Source organism: Saccopteryx leptura, chromosome 3 (genome assembly GCF_036850995.1).
Source record: "Saccopteryx leptura isolate mSacLep1 chromosome 3, mSacLep1_pri_phased_curated, whole genome shotgun sequence".
Classification (NCBI taxonomy): domain Eukaryota; kingdom Metazoa; phylum Chordata; class Mammalia; order Chiroptera; family Emballonuridae; genus Saccopteryx; species Saccopteryx leptura.
Window position 1 is genome coordinate 158,190,626 of NC_089505.1, and position 23,405 is coordinate 158,214,030.

A 23,405-nucleotide genomic window follows, 5' to 3' on the forward strand; every position below is an offset into this window, starting at 1 on the left:
CATAAAAAACAAACTTCAACCTTGTTTTAGCTGTTATCTTGGGTGTTCATTCACAACTAAATTCAGCCTTTTTTTTTTAAATACAGATATTGTCAGCTCCATTTCAACCACATGAACTAACGATGAACATTAAGTGGTTCACTAAATAAATAAATAAATAAATAAATAGCTGCTAAATTCACTCTCAAAGTGTGGGCAAGTATTGCTCGTTAAGAAATACAAAAGAAGAACATGTACTGTGCACAGATAGGATCAGGAGTGAAGGATTTCACACTTTACCCTTTGATGAAGCAGGTGCTTTGTAGTGGGAGGAACTGTGTGTCCGTCCATCACTCCAGCATTCAGCTGACCCCATCTGCATGCACTCAGTAGATGCTCCGTGACGTGTGGCCATAAGGAAGGCACCCTTCTCTACTTTCCAGCACACGTACCAGCTTTCCTTTATTTCAATACTGTTTGTCATTATAAATTAAATTTCAACCCATACCATAACCATTACCTGGAATTCTACAAAACATTTTCCCATAAACTTTATAAAGCAATTAAATTATTAAAACCAATTGTACTGTTTAAAATAAGAGGCTTTAGAAACCTGTCAGGTATTTTGATATATATATTACTTTAAGAAACTTCTTCCCCTTTTAGTTTTCTGAGGGCATAGTAGTTATTTTGAAAATGTTTGAATTTGGGGAAATGGCAGCTACATTTAATTTTAAAAAATCAATATCCTTCTTTAGAAAACTAGAATAAAAATTTTCACTAGCTTTTAGATTATTTTCAAAAAATGTGTATGTTTCTTATGATAAATCTTGAAACTGAAAGCATAAATTAAAAATGATACATATAAAGACAAACCTGGAAATAGACCAGGACAGGCAATTAAGAAGGCAGGAAATTATGAGCTTTCTAGCTCACCATTTGTGTACGCCGTATGAGTCATTAGAAAACCTGAGTTGCTTCGCACATCCCTGCCACTGTTTGTCATGGCCAAAATCAAACCCCTCCAGCCATCCACTCTTATCCATGAGCATAACCCCCATACTATATTAAACTTCATTTTTTCAACCTACAATCCTAGTTCTCTCGCAACTCTGTAATCTGTCCCTTTGAGATCCCTATTCTGAAGCAGATAAATTCTCCCACATTCTCAGCTTTCATTGGCTTTCCCCCCTGCCTTTCCACAACCCTACCCCACTCCTCCCATGTTCCCACCATCTTTCCCTCACTACACTCATGTCTTCTCCCTTAATTCTGCATTTGTTCTTTGAGCTTCTGGATAAATGATTGGTTCCTTGATTCTCTCCTAATTATTTAGCCACTATAGTCTCTTTTTTATCTTTTGAACTTAAAACTCATGGCCCCTCACTTTAATCGAGATACAACTAAGACTCATATTTTCAATGCAGTTATCCCCAGCTTTTTGTTGAACAAACCTAGAACATACTATCCTTCAAGAAATTTGCTCTTGAAAACTGGAGGAGAAAACTCACATCTTTGCACACTGATGCCACTAAAAATTTGAGGCTTCCAAGCATACATTCTTTCCAGTGAATATATCCCCATTCCCACAGCATATATGCCATATCATCATGACAGGGTCCTGTGTACCATTCCCCTTCCACCCACTTTGGGGGTAAATGGACCCTATAATATGGAAACTAGATCTGTGTTCTGCCTCTGAAACCACAGTCATCTGTATCTGCAAACATCTCTCCCTCCTCTTCTCTGTCACGGAAGTGGTGCCTACATTGCGCCATTATGTCCAGTGTCCTTCCTGTTTCCTCCTGAACCCTCTAGGCCTTGGATTTATCAGCTATTACCTCCTCTAGTGTTCCCAATATCTTCTTGTCTCCTGGTGTTTCTTGTTAATATTAAAACATATTCAGATGTTTCCTATATTAGAACAAAGAAAGCAGCTGCTTCTGACCTGTATGCTATCTTCTCACGCTCTTCCCTCCCTTGCCTTAACCCTAGTGTTCTGAAGCGTTGAGTACACTCACTGTCTCCACTTTCTTAGCTCCCGTTTACTTCCCCTCCATGATTTAGCGTTCGTTTGTCCCTCCATGAACACTGTTCTCACCAAGGTCCTCAGTGGTCTCAGATCTGAAATACAGCTATTTCATTCCTTATCGTTCCTGACTCCTGAAGCATTTGAAATGACTGATCATTCCCTCCTTCTTGAAACTCTGCTCATTAGACAGCTTGATGCAATAATTTTATTTTTTCTAGCAATACTCTTACCACTTTCCTCCATTTCCTGGTTGATTTCTCTCCCTCTCTGTTTATCTCTTTGAATTGGAGGCTAGAAGTCCTTTTTCATTTTTTTTCTCTTATAACCCTAAACCACTGGTTCCTAAATACTTTGAGTTTCTGTTAAAAACCAAGGATAGGCCAGGAAAACTAACAAATGCAATGGTTCTCCCAGGGGTTTTCCAAGAACCATTTACATGCTGTTTACTTCACATCAATATCTCCAGCCAGGATCTCTGCCTTCCTCCGTGACATTCTCCCATGCATTTCCTACTCACTGTGTCCAAGAGGAAACTCATCAGTTTTCCCCCGACCCCAAACTTGATTCTATTTTCACTACTAGAGCTAAGGGTCCATGAGCAAAATGACCTTGTACATTTTCTTATTGCTCTGTCTCTAGCACCCAGAATAGTACTTGGCACACTATAGGCACTCAGTGAATTCTGGCTGATTAAAGAAATAAAAATATCTTACCTGAAAGAACAAGTCTACTTACCAAACACTTGGCCTAATAGAAAGTTTACTTCCTCTCCACAACATTGAATCATTTTGACTCTAACTTCTCAATTTTATTTTACTTTTCTATAGTATATAATGGCCTCCTAATTCCCTTTGGCCTCTCTTCCTCTGATCCATGCTCCTTAATAATGTAAGAGACATCCTTGTGGAGTCCAAATATCCAAATATGTTTATTCTCCTCCCTTATTTTTTCTAGCGATTCCTCATTGTTTTTCAATTAAAGTGCAAACTTCAAAAACACGCCTTTAGCCTGACCTGTGGTGGCGCAGCGGGTAAAAGCGTCGACCTGGAACTCTGAGGTCACTGGTTCGAAATCCTGGGCTTCCCTTGTCAAGGCACATACCGGAGTTGATGCTTTCTGCTCCTCCTTCCCTTCTCTCTCTGTCTGTCTGTCTCTCCTCTCTCTAAAATAAATAAATAAAATCTTAAAAAAAAAAAAACAAAACACGCCTTTAATGGTTTAATTCTTTCTTTCCTTTCCATTCATCCTTAACTGCTTTCTCCTGACACGGATTCCATGCCTGACCTTGCCACATGAACAACCAATCTTGCTTCTCTGAATCTTCAGACTCAGGCCACATTGCTCGTGGTTCTCTGCCAGGAATATTAACACATCTCTCCCTCTTCCAGGTCTCAGCTGGGGGCTTACTTCCTTTGCCTTTTCTGTGGCTTCTCCCTTTCCCTTCCCCTCTAATCTGGAATAAAAACTTTTCTTAATGCTTCCAAAGCACCTTGTTCTCGCCCTTTGCCTGACACCTATCACACCTGATTTAATTATTTATGACATTCATTCCTCCTTACCCTCTTCTAAAGGGTAAGTTCCTTGATGTCAAAAACTACACTTACTCATGTTTGCTTTCTCATGTTTAGCATAGTGTTCAATAAATATACACAGAGCAAATTAATCCCATCTCTTTCGGCTTTTGTTCTCTGTATGGTCCGATTGTCCCAGATGAAACACTCTATGTTTTGGATTAGTTCTTACACTTCACTGTCACTTTCCAAATAAGCCTGGGTCATGTAAGATTTACTTAATGCAGGAAATGAATAAAATAAATGTGTATATAGATTGCATGCCATGGTAATTAAATCATTAGTGCTGAAGACTGGTATTGAGACGAGAGCACATTCACATATGTTTTTATTTGTCAGAAGCAATAAGGAACGATGAAACCTAGTAATTACAGACTGTGAAGAAAAAACAGTTTCCCGGGTGGTCTTCTATAAATCTTGAAGAAAAGGAAGCAAAACGCCATTTGTCAGTATTTTCCCTGACCTCTTTAGTGAATATAATGCTGACTTTCTAGTACCCTCTGTTGCTTTTCGGAATCAAAACAAAGTATTTTTGCCTGTATGATACTATTGTTTCAGACATTCACCAGCAGAGTTTTCACCACATTTTGATTCTTTCTGCTATGTTCTCATCCTTGTCCTTCTCTATCATCCAATCACCGCCACACAGCGCTGATATCCACAGACCGGCCTCTTCCAGCCTCTCTAATTCACCTCCACAAGCTATTGACCTCTGCCACATCCTTGTGCCCCGCCTTCACCAAATAATGCCAGATTCACGTGGCAAAATATTTGTGTGAAAATGTAATACATATTTATTTCCACTTTTTTTTTTAACTTGTGAATGCTGGACACATTTGTTACAAAATACCAATATTTGTAGTTATTTTGGTATTGCATAAAAAATAGTGAATTAGTGTTGTCATTATGCGGTATTAAAATAGACAACCCTCAAATATAATCATTATTGTATCTATAGAGGCATATTCTATTGTAGGATCTACAGCCAGAGGAAGCAGCCCACCACATCCAAACTTACTAATGCAGTTGATTAAATACTTAACTTTGAGTTATATTCTTGTATAGCTATGGAAAAAAAATTGCCTCTATCCAGGACTCCCTTAAAATTAATAATAACTATTCTTATTTTTTAAATAAGGGAATTTGTTTAATATGTCAATTTGTGTGGGTGAAAGAAAAATTTTTTATCAAGGAAATATATAAACAGGCAGCAAAGGAGCTTTTCCATTTGAGGCACAGAAAGCATTAGAAAGATACTCTTAAGTCTGTGCAGACAGAAGAACACTATTTTCAATAAACATGAATTTAGGGTACAATAACTTAAACTGAGTGTAATCTTAAGCATCGTAAACCTCTTCCCACTGAGGAGATGAGAGAATGTTCTCCTTTCAAATCTCTAAAACATGGCTTTCTCTTTATAGCTGGAAAGGCTATAATTCTGACCACATATCACCATTTGACTTTAAGGATCACCAAAGCCCAGGGTGTGGGCTGAGTAGTATAAAATTCTTTCACCCATTGTGAAGGCAGAGTCTGCTCCAGGCCTACTCTGTGATTTAACGATTTCTGGCTTAATACAATATAAATCACATATGACATCTCTTCTAAGACTGCAGCATCAGGGTGTGAGTTTGGACCCCCGAGGAGAGTTGTAAGGGGAGCAGAAAGTTCTGAGCTGTGGACCTGAGCAGCTGTTTGGTGGTGGCAGCAGCAGCTGTTACAAAGAAATGCCTTTCTTCACAATGTGCTTCTCTTGCTGTCCTGTCCCCTTTTTTTGTCAATAGCCAGTCAACATTTATTGATTGTGCAGAGGCTAAGGGCTAATTCTGCTGTGTAAGCTTATCCAGCTGCCCCTCTTCTTTTGGCCTGCATTGTCTCTCTGGGATTTTATTTTGTTTTTATAAACATCTTTCTATCTGCCTGCTTCTTCTCACCATATGGCAATTCTGATATATATCTTTTTTTGTTGGAGGGGAAATGTGAGACAACAGGCGAGATGAGAGTCTCTAAAGCAAAAAAGGATTTAGAACACTAATCACAGGAGTGGATAGTTTAATAAATGCTTTCTTCAGCATGATTCTAATCACATTACTATTAAACTTTTTTTTTAATAAACAAGAAAGACTTACTTTTATAATACAAATGGCTGCAACCAATGTCTCCAATTCTGTCTTACTTGTCGACTTTGAACGATTCAGTTCAGCCCCTTCCCTTACTACTCCAATAAAACCGTTTTATTGCCAAATCACAAACAACTTCCAGGTAACAGACAAAAGAGTATTTTTCCAATCTCATCTTACTAGACTTTTCAGCAACATTCAGGTCACTCAAGACTACCCACTTCTTTTTCCATGAAATATCACATGGCTTCCATGACTTCACACTCTCCTGGACACCCCGCACACACTTACACACACACCCCTAATGACAGCTTCTCTTTCTCCTTCCACAGTGAACTGCCTCTACCTGACCTCTAATGTGTTTATTTCCCAGAGCTTTTCTCCTGGGCATCCTCTCCTCTTTTTTTTAGTTACTCCTGGTTCTACTTGACCTTACCCAGCTTCATGGCTTTAAATACCATCGATTCGGTTACAATTTTCAAACTTCTAACTCTAGCTAAGATTCTACTTTCTGAACACCAGACTTTCTATTGGACTGATTTCTTGACAGCTCTGCTTGGATTTCACTTGTCCAAAACCAAGCTCAAACAACCCCAACCACCTTTGTCTCATCTTGAGTGAACCATTTCCCCACAATTGTGCACATCATAAATGCAGGATTCCTTCTTGGTTTACTTGCCTTCAGTCCCTATATGAAAAGCTTCAGTAGTAGGTCACTTTAATCTTTCATGTACATTATTCATTCTCTTTTATTTTTTTTATTTCTCGTTGTTACCACTCTAGTCTACATACTGTCTTCTTTGGCCTGGAATATGGCAATAATTTTTAAAGTTGTCTCTTTTATTCTTACCACTCTATTTTGTTATCTATAAAGCATCTTTATGAGTTTTTAAATTTTAAACCCTGAGAATGTCACTATCTAATTTATAATCCTTTAGAGATTTCCCATAGTATGTGTAATAAAATGCACTCTCCTTCCCTCAACTCCAAGTTCCTGAGAAATCTGGCCTTGCTGGCCATGTATAAGATGCACCTTAATTTTGAAGCCTAAAATTTGAAAAAAAATTTATTACATAAAGTTATTGAACTCAAGTTTTATTCATCATAAAATTCATACACTCCTCATCACTGTCAAAACTCCTATCCATTAGCTTGTCCTCATCTGTGTCTGATGATGAATCACTGTCTTCATATATTGCCTCGTCCTCAGTTCCATCTATGGCATTTGAAATGCCACAACCACTGTATAAGATGCACTCAGTTTTTAGATCCCAATTTTTTTTGAAAAGGGTGTGTGTTATACATGGAGAAATATGGTACCTTATGGTCCATACTCAGCCTCAGAAGACTCCCTTGCTGGTCTTCATGTGTGCTTTTGCTTCCACCTAGAAAGGTCTTTCTTCAACTCTTCAAATCCAGGCTTCTTCTCATCTTCCAGGTATCATCTGAAGTGTCTGTTTCCCAGAGAGACCTTTCCTTGCATTAGTTTACAATGCAATGGAAATTAGATTCTTATCTACCCCTTTCTAGTCTACATCATATTATCACATTTTTTTCCTTTGTGGAACTTACCACAATGTGTACATATATGTTTTTTTGTTTAAGGCCTGACCAACTCTTGATATGTGAGCTACATGAAGTTTGAGGTCCCTATCAGTTTTTTATTAGTTTTTTGGCATGTGTGTGTATGTGTATGTGTGTGTTTTAACAATCACATGTTTAATCAATAAACTAGTGCTTAACAATTTACTTAGCAACAAAACTTTTGTAGTTCTACCTCCAAAGTCATTAAAGAGAGATAGGTCAAACATTGTTTTAACTCTGGATGATAAACCAGTGTTAGGTCACAGGATAAGTTAGAATATCTGGTAAAAATTATAGAGTAATTTGAGACTAAAGGGAAATCAAAGCAGAGAGAGAAAATAGAAAAGAAAGAACTGTTATATGGACAGCTCTGGGGACTGAACTAAAAATAAAAGAGATACAGCAATTCACAGAAAATCAAACTGAAGAAATCAGAAAAATTAGGGTTGGGCATATTTTAATATACTGGGACATCAAACCAAGTGTTTCAGGATGGACATAAAACACCACTTTTGAAATAGTGCCAATAATCCTGCTCAAAATCAGTTTAATCAGGTTGTTAAATCAAAGACGTACATTCAATTTAAATAAAGGTAGATCAGAATTAGGGAGAGTCCCTGGGAATGCTTTGGAGGAAATACCATAAGTGAAAGAAGTCTCACCTCTCCAGATGGGGATCTGTTTTAAGTTCCTATAAATGCCAGGGCATTTAAGAATTCAAAATGTTGTGGTGATTGTTATGGTAGACTCACTAACACCCAGTCCGCAGCAGTCTGGGGTTGAGTCCAGCTCAGATGGCAGACCCTCATTTGCTTAAACAGGAAATGGTCATTCCTCAAGTTCTCACACTTACACCACAAGGATTAGTTAAATGAAAAAACATGTGACCTTATTCAGGCCAATCAGATGCAAGTGGAAAGTCTGAGGTATGCTGAGAAATGTTTCTTGATTAGGAAATAAAGAACACAGGAAGAGATAATATTTTTCTTTTAAATTTTACAGTGTTCAGATGTGAGGTTAGAAAATGGCTAACACCTTAGGATAAAGCCAACATTCCAAGGAGGGCAGAACCAGGAAATAAAAAGGAAAAAGAGACTCATTACCAGAGAAGCCCACCCTGAATCACACTCTCCTTAGAGTCCCAGTTAGGAATGCAATAACTATCTTTGTATATTTAGCCTGTTTCAGTTTGACATTCTCTTATTCACTGTAGAAGAACTTTAACTGATGAAATGTCCAAGACATACAAGCATCAGGAGGAAAAAAACATCAGACAGGCTTCTTATAAAATCAGCTTTTGGAAGGAGGTGGGATGATCCATTACCACCCCACACTTCAGTCTTCAGACCACAATGCGGAGAAGGCTACTGGAGGCTGCCAGCCTCATCTCCCACTGTCCCAGCTGGAGTAGAGCTAGGATGGGACAGGCAGTGACAGTGGGTTTTTTTTTAACCTGAACAGTTGCTGTATGAGAGAACAATAACACTTTCTTACTCAATATTGCAATGACATTTTTTTTTGTTTCTTATTTTTGTAAGTGAAGAGAAAACAAACAAAAAATGAAAGTTAGACTCCAGTCATTATTTCTCAACATTATTCATCATCGGTTAATTCTAAAACACGTCAATAATGCTAGTGATCATTATAATAACAATAGAACATGGTAGTCACTCAATAGCAATAAAAACATGGACAATAATGGGAAATATTTGTGTAGGTCTTACTATGTGCTGAGCACTCTTAAAACCATTTGTGATATGTTACTTCCTTCAAACTGCACATGGAGTAGCTACTTATTAGTCTCCCATCATTACTGACAAGGAAATCAAGGCACAAGAAGGTTAAGTGACTGTCCAAGGGCATGCTGCCATTAAGTGGAAGAACCTGTTTTAAAATTTACAATCAGGCTGTAACAGCTAGAGCTTTTAAGCATTAACTAAAACCCCAAAATATGTGGGGCTATAAATTGGAGATAATGAAAATTTTATTTTGCTTTCATGGACCTATAGTTTGTCATTTAATCTTTAAACACAGCAATAAAAATACTTGCTTCCATTTTTAAATATAGTAGAAACCCATGCATATATCATGCCATTCATTCATCAATATTTTGGGGACTGTTAGTGATTTCATACTGATTGCATATTCAATGTATTTTACATTTATGCTACCCAAAACCACTTTTTTATTTTTAATCTACATTAAAATAAAAAACCCCATATACCACAAGAAGTATTATATCATTTATTACTAATTTTATTCTCTAAGAGAATGAGATATTTCATTTAAGGTTTTAATTACCAAAATAAAAACAAATCCTCACATTTCATGATTCCAAAGACATATGAAGCAGTTTTTCCCACATGAGACCTAAAGTTTCAATAAGAATCAGTAAAGAAGAGATTGTTTCCTGGGTCTGCCTAATGCATGACTAAATTATTATACAAAAAACCAATCAAGAAAGCCCCTCGTGTTACAGTATGAGCATCTAGACTGTAAAATATCAAATATAAGCTATTTTATATGCTAACAGAACTAGTTTATCATGCAGATTAACCTAGAACAGTAGAGAGCTATAAGTCTTTTGGACGTAAGTGAAGAAAAGTAATGCATTAAAACCTCTTAAGCTTTCCTTCAGACATTTTGAATATAACATCTCTGTCATCTTGGAGAGTGGATATACCTGCAATTCCCCTGGCTTCAGTAAGCATTTAATATGTTGGTTTTCTGCTCCCAGGAGTTCCAAGCTGCTCTGCCAAATCTGTCAGTGTAGAAGATTGAAGTCAAGAAGAAAAATTTAAAGGACTTTGAGAACAAGTCTGAGATGGAGAAGAAAAGACAGACATAAGAGTGGGAGCAATGAAAGATCAATTCAGCATCATCCACAAGAATGGAAGCATTCTCATACAAAGAACTAGAATGGTAATGCTCCTTAAATTGCAAAAAAGATGCTAGTCATTGGCATAGATCCCAAGAGAAGAGATTTTACTTAATGACACTACTTCACAATACCAACCCTCCATTGTTGAGTATTAGAACAATACATATTTTAAAGCCCCGAGAAGTTTTGCAAGTATAAGAACGTTTAAAGATAATTTCTGATTTGTGAAGAAGTATTTGTAAAGAATTAATTAATACTAATTTCTTTAACACTCTTGGCTGTGGCAGTAACAGCCTCTCTGCCCAATTACTATAAATAATATATCTTATATAAAGCCAAACATTGACTTTTTATCTGACTTCTCACGTCTGAATCCATCTACCCACTACTGCTGAGGAAATGTAATTGCTATTCTTATAGCGAAAGGAGCCCGTGAGTCAGATTCAGAAGCGAAAGGTTTTAATCCCGTCACAGCCACTTTTAACTATTTGATTTAGTTGGTCACTTACTTTTATGAAGCATTGGTTTTTGTTATTTGAAAAATAGCCTACCTCCTTCACAATGTTGAGGAGAAGAGGCTCTGAAATAAATATGTAAAATGCCATCATTTCTTTCTTTCTCTCTTTTTTTCCAAACTTTGAAAATAATCCTGGTCTTCGAGTAGCAAACATATGAGGAGAGTGACCTATTTTTATGGTACTTTTCATGCAATCATTGTAATTATTTTGTCAAAAGCTTCCATTTAATCATTAAAATAACCATTAAAGTAGCAATTATTATCTTTATATTATATATTAGAAAATTAATGTTCAAAAAGTTGTACTAATTAGGTCATTTATTTATTTAACAGTATTTGCTGAGTGTTCTCTGTATTCTAGACTGTAAGTTAAGGGCCACAGACACAAAAAAGCCTGTGCTAGGCTTTCTGTACTTTATGAAGTCCCATCTCCTAAGAGAGAAAATCAACACAACAATGTTCATGTACTCTTAACGGCGAAGGCCAGTATAGCCAAAACTCTATGGCTTTTCTTACTATAACAGGCTGACCCTTACTTCAGTAACAGGCTATCAACCTAACTTTCACTCACTCTTACAGTCTGGGATCTATAGTATAGCTCCTGATGTTTTCTCTTAGGACTTACCCTGTCTTTGAAGGTATATCTTCTAAGGATAATATACCTCCCAGATCACAGTGTTACACCTCCCCTATAACACATCGCTTTCTTTCATCTTTTTCTTCGGTCTTACCCACTTGATGGAAATATGCATTGAGAACTTTCTATGGTGCCAGGCCTTAGACTATGCTCTGAGGATAAAATATATACATAAGGATAAAAGATAATAAATATATTTTTTAAAAACTGATTCTTCTAAGGCCCTGGCTGGTTATGTCAATTGGTTAAGAGGGTTGTTCCAAAATGACAAGGTTGCGGGCTTGATTCCCAGTCAGGTGACACACAGGAGGCAGGCAAAGCATAAGTGGAACAACAAATGAATGCATCCATTCCCCCTCCCCTCTCTCTCCCTTACTCTCTCTGTCTCTTTAAAAATCAATAAAAATTAAGCCCTTTACAGATAGCTCAGTTGGTTGGACTGTTTTTCTGAAGCAGGAAGGTTGTCAATTTGATTCCCCGGTCAGAGCACATACAGTAGTAGCTGGATGTCCTTGTTTCTCTCTCCATGCACCCCCCCCCCTCAAAAAAAATGCTGCTCTTGAGAGGTTAGAATATAATAAGGAGACTGTCACTGAATAAGTAAGAGTAAAATACTGTGGGTGCTGGGATAGAGGTCTGTAAATATGAAGTGAAACATAAATAAAGCGTATTCTGTATTATTTGCTTGGTATCAAGCTGGGTTGAAGTAAAAGGTAAAGGTCTGAGTTTCACCATGTTGTGACTGAGTTGATGTGGCAGAGGGAAGGGTTGTGCCCGGTGGATATTTAGACCTTTAACTCAGGAGAAACATCTTGCTTAGAGATACATATTTTTAGGGTCAAGTGTATATACATGTCATCTGAAGCAATGTAAAGCTGCATTACCCAGTGTGAATGTCTAGACTGAAAAGGGAAAGGGCCCAAGGAAGGCAGGAGTTGGAGGAAGAGCAGAGTTAAGAAAGAGGAGGGATGAGCGCGGACCTAGATGTCATCTTCGTAGAAGGCGTTCTTAATTATGACTGAGAGGGTAGACTTTATTAATCTTCACGTCCTTGAGAGCAGCTGTATAACAGAACTGCATACCATAAAATACTTGAATAAAATTTACTCACAATACTCTTAAGAAAACTTACTGAATTGGCATTTTAATTAGAAAATTTTATAAGGTTTTTATTAAAACAAATGAAGAAAGAATAGATGAATGAAATAAAATGCCCTTCATGGATGAATGGATAAAGAAAATGTGTCAAACACACACACACGACTATTATTCAACCAAGAGAAAGAAATAAATCCTACTATTGGTGACAATATGGATGGGAATTATGTTAAGGGAGATAAGATAGGCAGAAAAAGACAAATACTTTATAGTATCACTTGCGTCTGACTCTAAAACAAATAAATAAAAGCTTTGGGTGAGCCGTGGCTGGCTGGCTCAGTGGTAGAGCGTCAGCCCAGCATGTGGAAGACCCCGGTTTGATTCCTGGCCAGGGCACACAAGAGAAGCAACCATCTGCTTCTCCACCCTTCCCTCTTTCCTTCATCTCTATATCTCTCTTCTCCTCCCACAGCCAAGAGCATCACCCCCTGATAGGTTTGCCAGATGGATCCCGGTCACTTGCAGGCGGGAGCCTATCTCTCTGCCTTCCCACTTCTCACTTAAAAATAATACAAAAAAAAAAAAGCTTTGGGGACATGGGGAATGAAACAGTAATTTCTAGGAGCTGGGGGCAGGAGGAAGAAAGAGGGTAATTGGTGATTAGGTCAAAGGGTTATAAGAATAAATTGTGAGAATCTAATGTACAGCAATGTAATTATAATTAATAATACAGTTTTATATATTAAAAAGTCACTGAGTATATCTTAAGCATTCACACCACACACAAAAAAAGACAAAGATGACTATGTGATGTGATAGATGTGTTAATTACCTTGATCTTGTAATCACCAGTGTATTTATATAGCAAATAATCACTATGTATCCTTTAAAGATATATAATTGTATTTTCAATAATTTCTTTAAAAAGTTTAAAAAATAAACTCACAAATTTAAGGCCCCAACACATGTCTTAATGTCCCTTATGAGTTTAGTTTATGTGCTAAGTAGTGATATTTTATCTCAAGGTGGTATTTTCAATGTTTTAGAAATATTATTAGATTCAGCAAACTATATAATTCTATAGCTGTTATCATTTTATCACCTTTCTCATACAATTATTTTTTTAAACCATCAGCATATTATAATAATATAGTGATCACTGATCTCTTTGATTCTATTCTCAATTTATTTTGCATACATGTGCTAATCTTAAAAGAAATAAATATTCATGTATTTCTTATCTTTTAGTAATTAAAACAAATAATCTAATGATTATATCAATATATTTATATATATATATATTTTTTAATTTAGAAACATTTCTCTGGGATAAAAATGTTCTTATTTCAATCTTTTAACCTAGCCTTTGAGAAAGAATTATAGAAAAGAAGCTGGGAGGTGCTTTAAAGTTTACTTAACTAGCCATTCTTAGAATGTGTTACTCAGATAATAACTAACAAGGCATAGTTTTGGGGAAGTTGTGAGATGAAGCACAGTTTATGGTCAAAATATGGTTGGAAATCCCTTTGTTAAATTAAAGAGAGTTCTACAATCTAGGACTTCTCAGAGCCTTGAATGTACTTGCTTTCACGGCAAATACTTTAGGAAAAACCTACTATAAGTGCACTGATCAAAGAATCTAAAAAGACATGTGGCAAAACAGGAGAGATCAACATGAATGTGAGTGACAGGTTGTGCAATGGTTGGGGTGACTGCATCACTCAAGTCAGGAAAAATAAAAAGCTTCAATGGAATAAAAACCTAGCTCAAGTGTGCAGCAAAAGAAAATGTATCTGCTTTGAAAATAGTCTACTTCTGACTTTCTGGGAAATCACTACTTGCTTATCAAAACGTCTCTTGGTCTCCACTATTTATTTCAAAGTAGGAGGTCCTGGTCTCTTGTTTGCCACCATATTTCTATATAGAGAATGGTGTTTGTCATGGAGAAAAATGCTGAACAATAAGTTATCAAATAGACTAAAAATAGTAAATCAATGTTATGGAACCATAATAACTAGAATTATATCATTTTGAGACTGTAATGGTTGGCCCACATGCAGAAACCAAGATTTCCAGGTGTTTCCTACTCTTGTCTCTATTTTAAGAGATTAAACCTAAGGGGTTCCCCACAGGAAAACTTTGCACAGCCTTGGCAACCTGCCATTGCATGTGAAGGCACAGTTGAGGGTGGTTATGAGTGAGAAAACAATAGAAGTTGAAAGGAGGCTGACTGTCTTTTGTGCTGTGTCTTCTTGCTTATTAATGAATGTTTATTATAAACTTAACCACAATACTTAGATTTTTATATTAAAAATGCTTCACATTAGTAAAGTAGTTTTCAATTTTCTTCTAAACTAGCTCCCGTAATTCTGATAAAGGTGACATGTAACCCATTGCAAAAAGAGGGGGAAAATTAAGCAGATCAAATGAATGATTTTGGCCAAGGTTATAAAATTATTTTATGGAAGACCCAATATTAGAACACAGCTCTATGAACCTTTATTCTTTACAATGCACAGAAGAGTAAACACTAATTCCATCTGTTTGCAAAACTCCTGGACTTGTAATAGAATGGACCATTTTTTAAAAATTAAATTCTACAGGAAAAAAGAAGTTGATATGACTAATTCTCCAAAATAATAAAACAATCATAAGGCCACATAAAAGTCCTCAAAAAGACTGGGAAAAGAGAAGATCAAAGATGCTTATGTAAGGACAAGACAGAAGCCTAGCTTCAGAGTTCAGAGCTTTGGTGAGTTCTATCATTTTGCTTGCCATTCATAAAATCTTAAACATTTTCTCTCTACTTTTTGATGTATAACATTCAATCAATTGTAATGTAATATAAGTGGATAGTGCTTGTCATAGACCCTAAGCACACACACCAAAAAAAATCATAGCGTGTAGACAGCACTGCCGCTTGCGTGTCCAGATGCTCTCAGAAAAGAAAAGAGAAATGATCATGTAGTTGGTGCCATTTTCACCCCTTTTCTTTCAGGTTAATTGAAATAGAAGAATTTTCCCCTTCTTTTCCATTCTAAAATCAAAGGCAATGACTAGACTTATTGCCAGGAAATAAAAATATATTTGCTTTTTCAATGGATTTATAGGTTCCATGATAAAGATATATAATATATAATATAAAATACATAATAAATACATAATATATAATATAAAATACATAATAAATATAAAAGGAATGAGGGACCCTGATGTCACTTCCTGGGAAGGAGTATTTTCCCAATATATTGAGTTTTTTGAATCATAGGTTAAACTAAAGCTTCACTATTGACCTACTTCTTAAGCTACTACGTACCAGCACAGAATAGGCATAAGAACTTCATGATTAAAAAATTCATAAGTTCTTTAAAATTGTACCTTTCAACAGATGAATACAAAAATATTCACAAACTACTTAGCTAGTGAATTGTGAGATATTAACAGAAAAAGAAAATCAAAGCCAACATTTTTTCAAAGGATTGGTTTTATACAAACACTTGCTCGAATGAACACTGAATCATTACTGAGAACATCCTGTAGAGAACATGTTTCCCTTATCAAAAAGAAATGATTGGTTTATCACGTGCCACCATGGGATGGGATCAAGAGTTAGAACATTTAAATAAGAGGACATGCAGAAAATGGATAGTAGATGAACAGGACAAGAGTAGCTATATGATCTAGTGAGACACAATGGGGAATGATAAATAACACCAAAAGTAATAGTTGTCTGGTATATCATTTATAACTTTATCTATATGTGAGGTATTCCAGAATGGGCATTCAGTTCATCATTACTAATTACTTGTGTCTTTTTTAAGCTCCTACATAAAAAAATTCCTGTTAATACTTGTTTAAGAAATGTATTGTTTATTAAAGAAAGGGTAGATCTAGCCAACATTTGTTATTTTTGTCCTAGGACCCTGAGTGAAAAATCACATAAGCATATCACTTAGACTAGAGAATGATGTCTAAACAGAGTCTTTCATTATTTGAGTGACTTCAGTCCAAAGTCTGTGAAACTGGGAACTGTGAAATATCACAGACTCTACTTCATCATCAAGGCACGGTGCCACAGGGAAGCGGGAGAACCGTGACCATCAGTCCTACACTCCCTACACTCCTTAACCATGGCTCTGTCTCTATAGGAAGATCATTTGCAATTTAATATTTTTTATATGTATAAGAAGAGAAGATAAATACTTTGTCTATCATCTAGGACTACAGAGACTAAAACAATGCATGTGACTATTACTATTTTTCTTATTATTAACATAAATAATAAATCCTAAAAGCACTCTTTATAGTTTAAAATTACCTTCAATACTTTATCTCATTTAATTCTCACAACAACCTTCTGAAGATATTATTGTCTCTATTTTACAGATAAATAAATGGAGCCAAAGGTGCCTATGATCAGGAAAATGAAGTACCAGGACTAGCATTCTTGATTTTCAAAGGTTCCATACTACTATCTGCTATACAAAATCATTTCATCATAGATATTTTTGTTTCATTCTACTCTACAGAGTCAACAAGGGATGCTAGTCATTCCCTAGCTATTTGAATAACTCTAGCCATGGAGAAATCTTCACTTATTAAGAAAATCTATTTTTTTCTTTTCCAAGTCAGAGAAGAAGAGATAGACAGACTCCCACGTGTCCGACAGGAATCCACTCAGCAACCCCTGCCTGGGGCAAATGCTCTGCCCATCTGGGGTCATGCTTGCAACTGAGCTATTTTTGCTCTTGAGGCAGAGGCTCCCCAGAGCCATCCTCAGCTCCCAGGGTGATTCTTTTGAATCAATCAACAACTTGAGCCATAGCTGTGGGAGGGAAAGAGAGATAAGGGTAGGGGGAGGGGTGGACAAGCAGATGGTCATTTCTTCTCTGTGCCATAAGCAGCAATCGAACCCAAGACATCCATACACTGTGCTGATGCTCTACTGCTGATGCAACCGGCCAGAGTGTATTCTCTTTTTCAATACTTTCATTTTAGATAGGTCTTCACCAGGATCCCAAACCCACCTTTTTATAACTTCTATTTATTATTTTTCTATTTCTGTTCTCTAAAAATGTGCAAAATAAATAAAATTACTTTTCAACTGAATGGCTTTTAACTTACTTCATAGTCTTGTCTGTTTTATAAAAACTAATTCTTTTTAAAATACTCAGTTTTTAGTTCCTAGTTTCCTTGTTGTCATGATTTTTCTAACTCTGGAAATACATTAACTGTCAAAGATACCTTTTTTTCTTATGTCTAATGCTTATAAAATTGCATTTGATTTTATGATTATTTATCTATGTTTTCTCTTACATTATTCACTTCTGGGGAGGTGTTCATGACAATCCAATGATGGTTGTTTGTTTTCCCTGGAAACTAACAGATTTGGTACATAAAAATCCTTAATATATATTACATGTCAAACTAATAAACTAAATGTCAATTGAATTTAACACTGTTTAGCAGTATCCCAAAAGTTAATATTTAATCATATAAACCCTAGAGTAAAATGGTATAACAAAAGGGTTTTGATATGCAAATGAAGGGGAGACACAAACCTCCAAAGCTGATGGTAAGAGCTGAAGAAATTTTAAAAGAGAGGTGACAGGTCATCAGTTATTCAATCTAGAATTAAAAAGATAAGTATGCTTCCATATAAAACAGAAGTAGTAAGAGATTAATTCACCTTTTGACCATGTTTTGAAAGGTTTCGGACATCACAAGAGGTCAGGATGAAACTGAGCTGCAAAGGGTTCAAATAGCTTGTCAATTTCAAATAAAAGCTACTCACAGCGCCTAGTTTTAAACTCATATGTGTCTTGTTCAAACTCCTTGCCTCTTCTTCTGTCTTGTATTATCACACTGAAAATCAGAGAGGAACAGATTTCTGTGAACAAGGAAAAATTTGCAATTATAAAATCATTTCTTTAGTCCAAGTCAATGGGGGAGATTTCAAATCTATTTTTTTGTCTTACTATGATAACAATAACAATGGTGGCCAGAAAAAATTATAAGCAGAAAAGTTGAATGATTATATCTGCAGTTTAGGATATAAACCTGGAAGGTAAGAAAACCATTAAGTATTTCCAGCTGTTTCAAGGAAAATTTATGAACACCTGAACAAGAGCACTGACATTCCAAAGAGGGACAGTAATGGTAATTGGCATAAACAAAGAGGGAAGCAGGAGTTTTAAGGCTCTATATGAACCTGCCATATAGATTAGGAACACACCAAATGATGGAAGAATGCTTTAAATCTATTTCCATACTCATTTAAGAAATATTTATTAAATTTTATTATAGATATGGTTCCTGCCCTCATGTACTTAACAGTCTAATGAGGGAGGGGTTTACAATTTAATAAGAATAAAAATAAAGTGGAACCAGTTTGAAAGAGAATCAGCTTCACAGATATGCAGCCAGTATGGTCTCGCAGGATTATATGCTCAGGAGGGCCATGCTCTTGAAGCTCAGAGTCCTGCACAGACTGTCTTAAAATTTTTTATAAGCAAGCATAATACTTTTATGCTTGAATTTGTGATTTATACATAAAATTAATTGGGACAATGAAGATGTGTCAACTCATGCCCAGTCTGATTTCTCACTCCCTTCCCCACCTCTCCAGAAGGGTTCTTAGCTCCTGCTTCTTCCCCCTTAGTGCTCCAATCTCTGCTACCCAGCATGGTGGTAGTACCTGCATCAGTCTCTCAATGGCTGTGGAGGCGTGTGTTCACATCATCTCCACAGAGCTCCTGTGCATGAGCAGGAGAGTGGAGTTGATGCAGACCTCAGGCATGTAGGCAGAAGGAAAGTGTGTGTGTGTGTGTGTGTGTGTGTGTGTGTGTGTGTGTGTGTGTAAGCAGCTTGAGTCCCTGCTGTCTTGGGCTGACAGTGTCATAGTAGGTTTAGCTGCCTCACATCTATCATCCATCAAGAGTGTCCCAGGATAGAGGTTGCACTTATTTGGTGGTCAACTGTCCACCATGTGTGGAGATGGCAGCCCATGAGAAAAGGAAATTTACTGCTCCTTCTGCAACTAGGGCCATGCCTTTTCATTTTGCCCTGCAAATGTTGTAGCAGGTCCTGGTCATAAAAAAGCTGAAGTTGGGGATACTCTGTAAGTGCACAACACAGCAGTGGTGTGGAAGCCTGCAGGTGCTCTCTGGCATTTAACCTGAGACTCTAAAGATAAAGAAGAGTTTACTTGTGCAAGAAAAAGGATGAAGAAAGTTCCAAAAAGAGGAAATAGCATGTGAAGTTTCACAGTCAAATCAGAGCACATAAAGTATTCCAGGAACTAAGAAGGTTGAGTGTGATGGGAGTGGGAACAGTGAGAGCAAAATGGAGGGAAAAATCTCAAGTGACAGCGAGGAAGGCAGCAGCAATGCTAAACAACAGAAGGGTTTGGGAGGTAACATTGATAAATTAAAAATGTGTTTTCTCCCAGTGTTTGCTACTCTCAATACAAATCTTAACTACCCTGTACCTGTAGACTTAAATTTTGACCTTAAGTAAACGACCTTACAGTATTCTTTGTACAATATCATTTTATTGGAATTAGCCCATTGTTCTCCCTTTGTGAAGTGTAGATTCTGAATTCTCATCACGGATTAAGGTGATGAGCAGGAGTCCTTCTTCCTCAGATTTGTGTAAGATGGATCTTCTGAAGAAAAAGACACATCAGGAAGTAATGTCAACACACGTGTTGGTGCTTCATCGCTACCATCTACTGGGAGAAATACTGTGTCTGTTCCACCCAGCCTCTCCCTGGAAGTCTGTGCTGTGTGAAAAGCAAGTGAATGGATCCCCAAAGTACATTAAAAGTCTCTCAGAATTGAAGCAGAGCACACTTTACAGAAATGGCAGGAGTAGATTTTTTTTCTTTTAGTAAGGACTTTTTTTTTTTATCACATTGACATTTAGTTTATTAGAGCTAAGTTTATAAGACTAGCTCCTGAAGAGCTTTTACCTAAATCAGTTGCCATTTTATATAGATAAGATGAGAAAATGCTAAAGAAATATGGCTTTTCCCCTTATTCAAAATAAATTCACACCAATTCTTTACCACTGGGAAGTATATATACTTAACTTAGACTTTCAGAGAAACAGGTATGCCCAGAAATAACTAGAATCTAGACTAAAAGCTGTGTATTTTTTTTATCCAAATTGTTAGTTTATCTTCTCTTTCCTTGATGTTTTTTTTTAAATGGGAAAGAATATACTTCTATTTATAGACTTTTAAGAATATAATTAAAAAATAGTAAGTAAGACTATTGTGGATCTATATGGGACAGAAATAATGAAGATATATTTATATTTAATATATATATGTAAATTTTAAGAGTCATGTCCAATAAATGCCACTGGTTTAGTATCCAGTAACCGCTATAAACAAAACAAAACAAAGCAAAATAAAAAACAAAGCAAGAGAAAGTGCTAACTTTTGTGGCAATTTTACCATGCACCAGGCAAATTGATATGGTTTTTCCAATTTAACACTCACATCATCCCAATAAGGTAGGTATTATATCCTCCAGTTTACACCCAAATGAAACTGAGTTCCAAAAGTTTCAAGTAACTTGCCAATTTCAAATAGTAGATACTGATAGAGCCTAGTCTTAAATTTAGATGTGTTTTGTTTAAACTCCTTGCCTCTTCTTCTGTCTCATATTAACACACTAAAAATAAAATGGAAAAAGAGTTCTGTGAACAGGGAATAATTTGTAAGAATAAAGCCATTTATTTAGTCTAAGTCAATGAGGGAGATTTCAAATCTTTTTTTTTTCTTTTTGCCTTACTGTGACAATAGTTTGCTGGACAGTATTTAGCTAGCCATATCAATATCTTATCTTTGGTTAGCCCATTCTGTGCTAGTCATATCTACCATACATATGGTGAAAATCACTCAATAAAGATAAGAACAATTTCCATTTATTGAGTGTTGGCCATCATGTTAGGATGTATATAGTATTTGTAATTATATAGTTCCTGAAAGCAACAGTGCAGCGTGGAAGGAACTCAGTGCTGCTACCAAGGATAAAAGGGGAATGACATGGGGGTTGGAAAGAAGAAAGAATTAGAAAAGTGAAAGAGGCGAGAACGGTTCAAGGTCAAGCATACCTTTTAAAAGATTGATGAAAGTATGCTGTAAATAAGGTCAAGTGAAATTTAATATTTAAAAAATCAAAATTGCAATAGCAACAGTTTCAAAAGCATAATCCATAAGTGTGCACATACTTCATATTGAATCCACCTTGTAAAGCACACCCAATCCAAACTTTCTTGTCTCTCAACCAAGCAATCACTGCAAGTTGTTTATCTTCTGCAAATACTCAATGATTTAAAAAAAGAAAAAAAAGAAAAGCTGAATGGGAAGGTGCCATAGCAGAGTATGAGCTTCAGCACAATGGATATGGCTGCTTACTATTGGCTGTGTTCTGGCAATAAAGGCAAGCGGTTGGAGGAAAATCACAGTAGGCAAAGACACCTGAGTATTGAAAGAAAACTTCCAGGGATCAAGCAAAATATATATTTTCATGTTATTTGTATTGCATGTTCCCAATTTAAGTCATAGGTTTCTTGGTAGCCTGTATGTCAAAGATGCAGGCTACAATTTTTTAAATCACAAATAGAATAAAAGAGAGGGGTATGAGATTCATTTTAGAAAGAACAAGAGAGGAATTTGCTTTTGCATAGCTATGAACTTGGTCCAGGGCTCTTTAGACTGGCCATAGGGATAAAAAAAATTCTAAAGAGGGAATTTGTCAATTGTACAAATATAAATGTTTAAAGATATATGAGATTTGAAGTGGAAGATACATGATTGTGTATGATTTCCTCAGTGAGAGGAAATATCAGGTTTATGAATATACTACACTCTATCCACATACATAAGGGAAATTTGAAAAATAAATATTATTTTGTATCTTGAGTTATCTTCTGCATATAATAAAAAATGGTTGGAGGGAGATTTTAATTGTATAACTAAAAAAGATAGGAGAAAATTTAATTAGGGAATAAAACCTAAAGCGTTATATGTGAACACATTCTATTGTAAACAAAGCCCAGAATGTAAGTATAAAGACTGTCTTAATTTCTCACTGGTGGAAGTGAGTAGCTTAATGCATTCTTTCCAAACCTCATCTTTTCATCCTCATCTTCAAAGAAAGAGGGTAAAATTTGGTGATCTCTAAGGTCATTTTCAATTTTAAAAAATCTATATAGATAAACCGAGTAGTAGTCTATAATGTACTTAAAATAAAGGAAAATGGACCAGTCAGGTTGACAAGATCTATTTAAGAGAATTATTCTTGTGCTCTATAAAGAAAAAATTTTGACTTTTAAAATAACACTAGTACAGCAATTTTTAACATTTTTTTCTTTCTCATGCCATATATAAACTACTAAATTTTGTGGCACACTGAAAAACTTTTTCCAATCTGACAAAAAAGAGGCATAATTTTGATTGATTTATAAATAATAATAATAGTAATTGGTTATCCTTTTTGCTCCCAGAGTGACTTTTAGAATAACCAGGCACCTATACTTATATATAAGGATTTCTGGTACCAAGAATTAACCAATTAGATGCAATGTGTCATGATCATAAACCTATATGTTTATGGGTCAAGACAGGATGGCATCATTATTGTTTTGTCATTTACTTTATATGACAATCTAGGGAAAAAGAGATCAATGCCCCTGACTAAATAATCAGATATTACATTAAAAAAAATTTTTTGAGGCACACAGGTTGAATAATGATTGATATTAATTTTTACAAAGGTTGAAAATGTGGTCTATGTATATGAAGAATGAGTAAATTACTGTTATAATAGGGATGACTTAAATTATGATATGAGGGTGATAAAGAAGAGGGACTATTTTTTATCTCTTCAAGATGTCAAAAGCTTAACTGAACATGTTTAAGAAAGTGAAAATAAAAGTTTCAAGGCAAAATCTCTGGTACAGACTATTAATTGC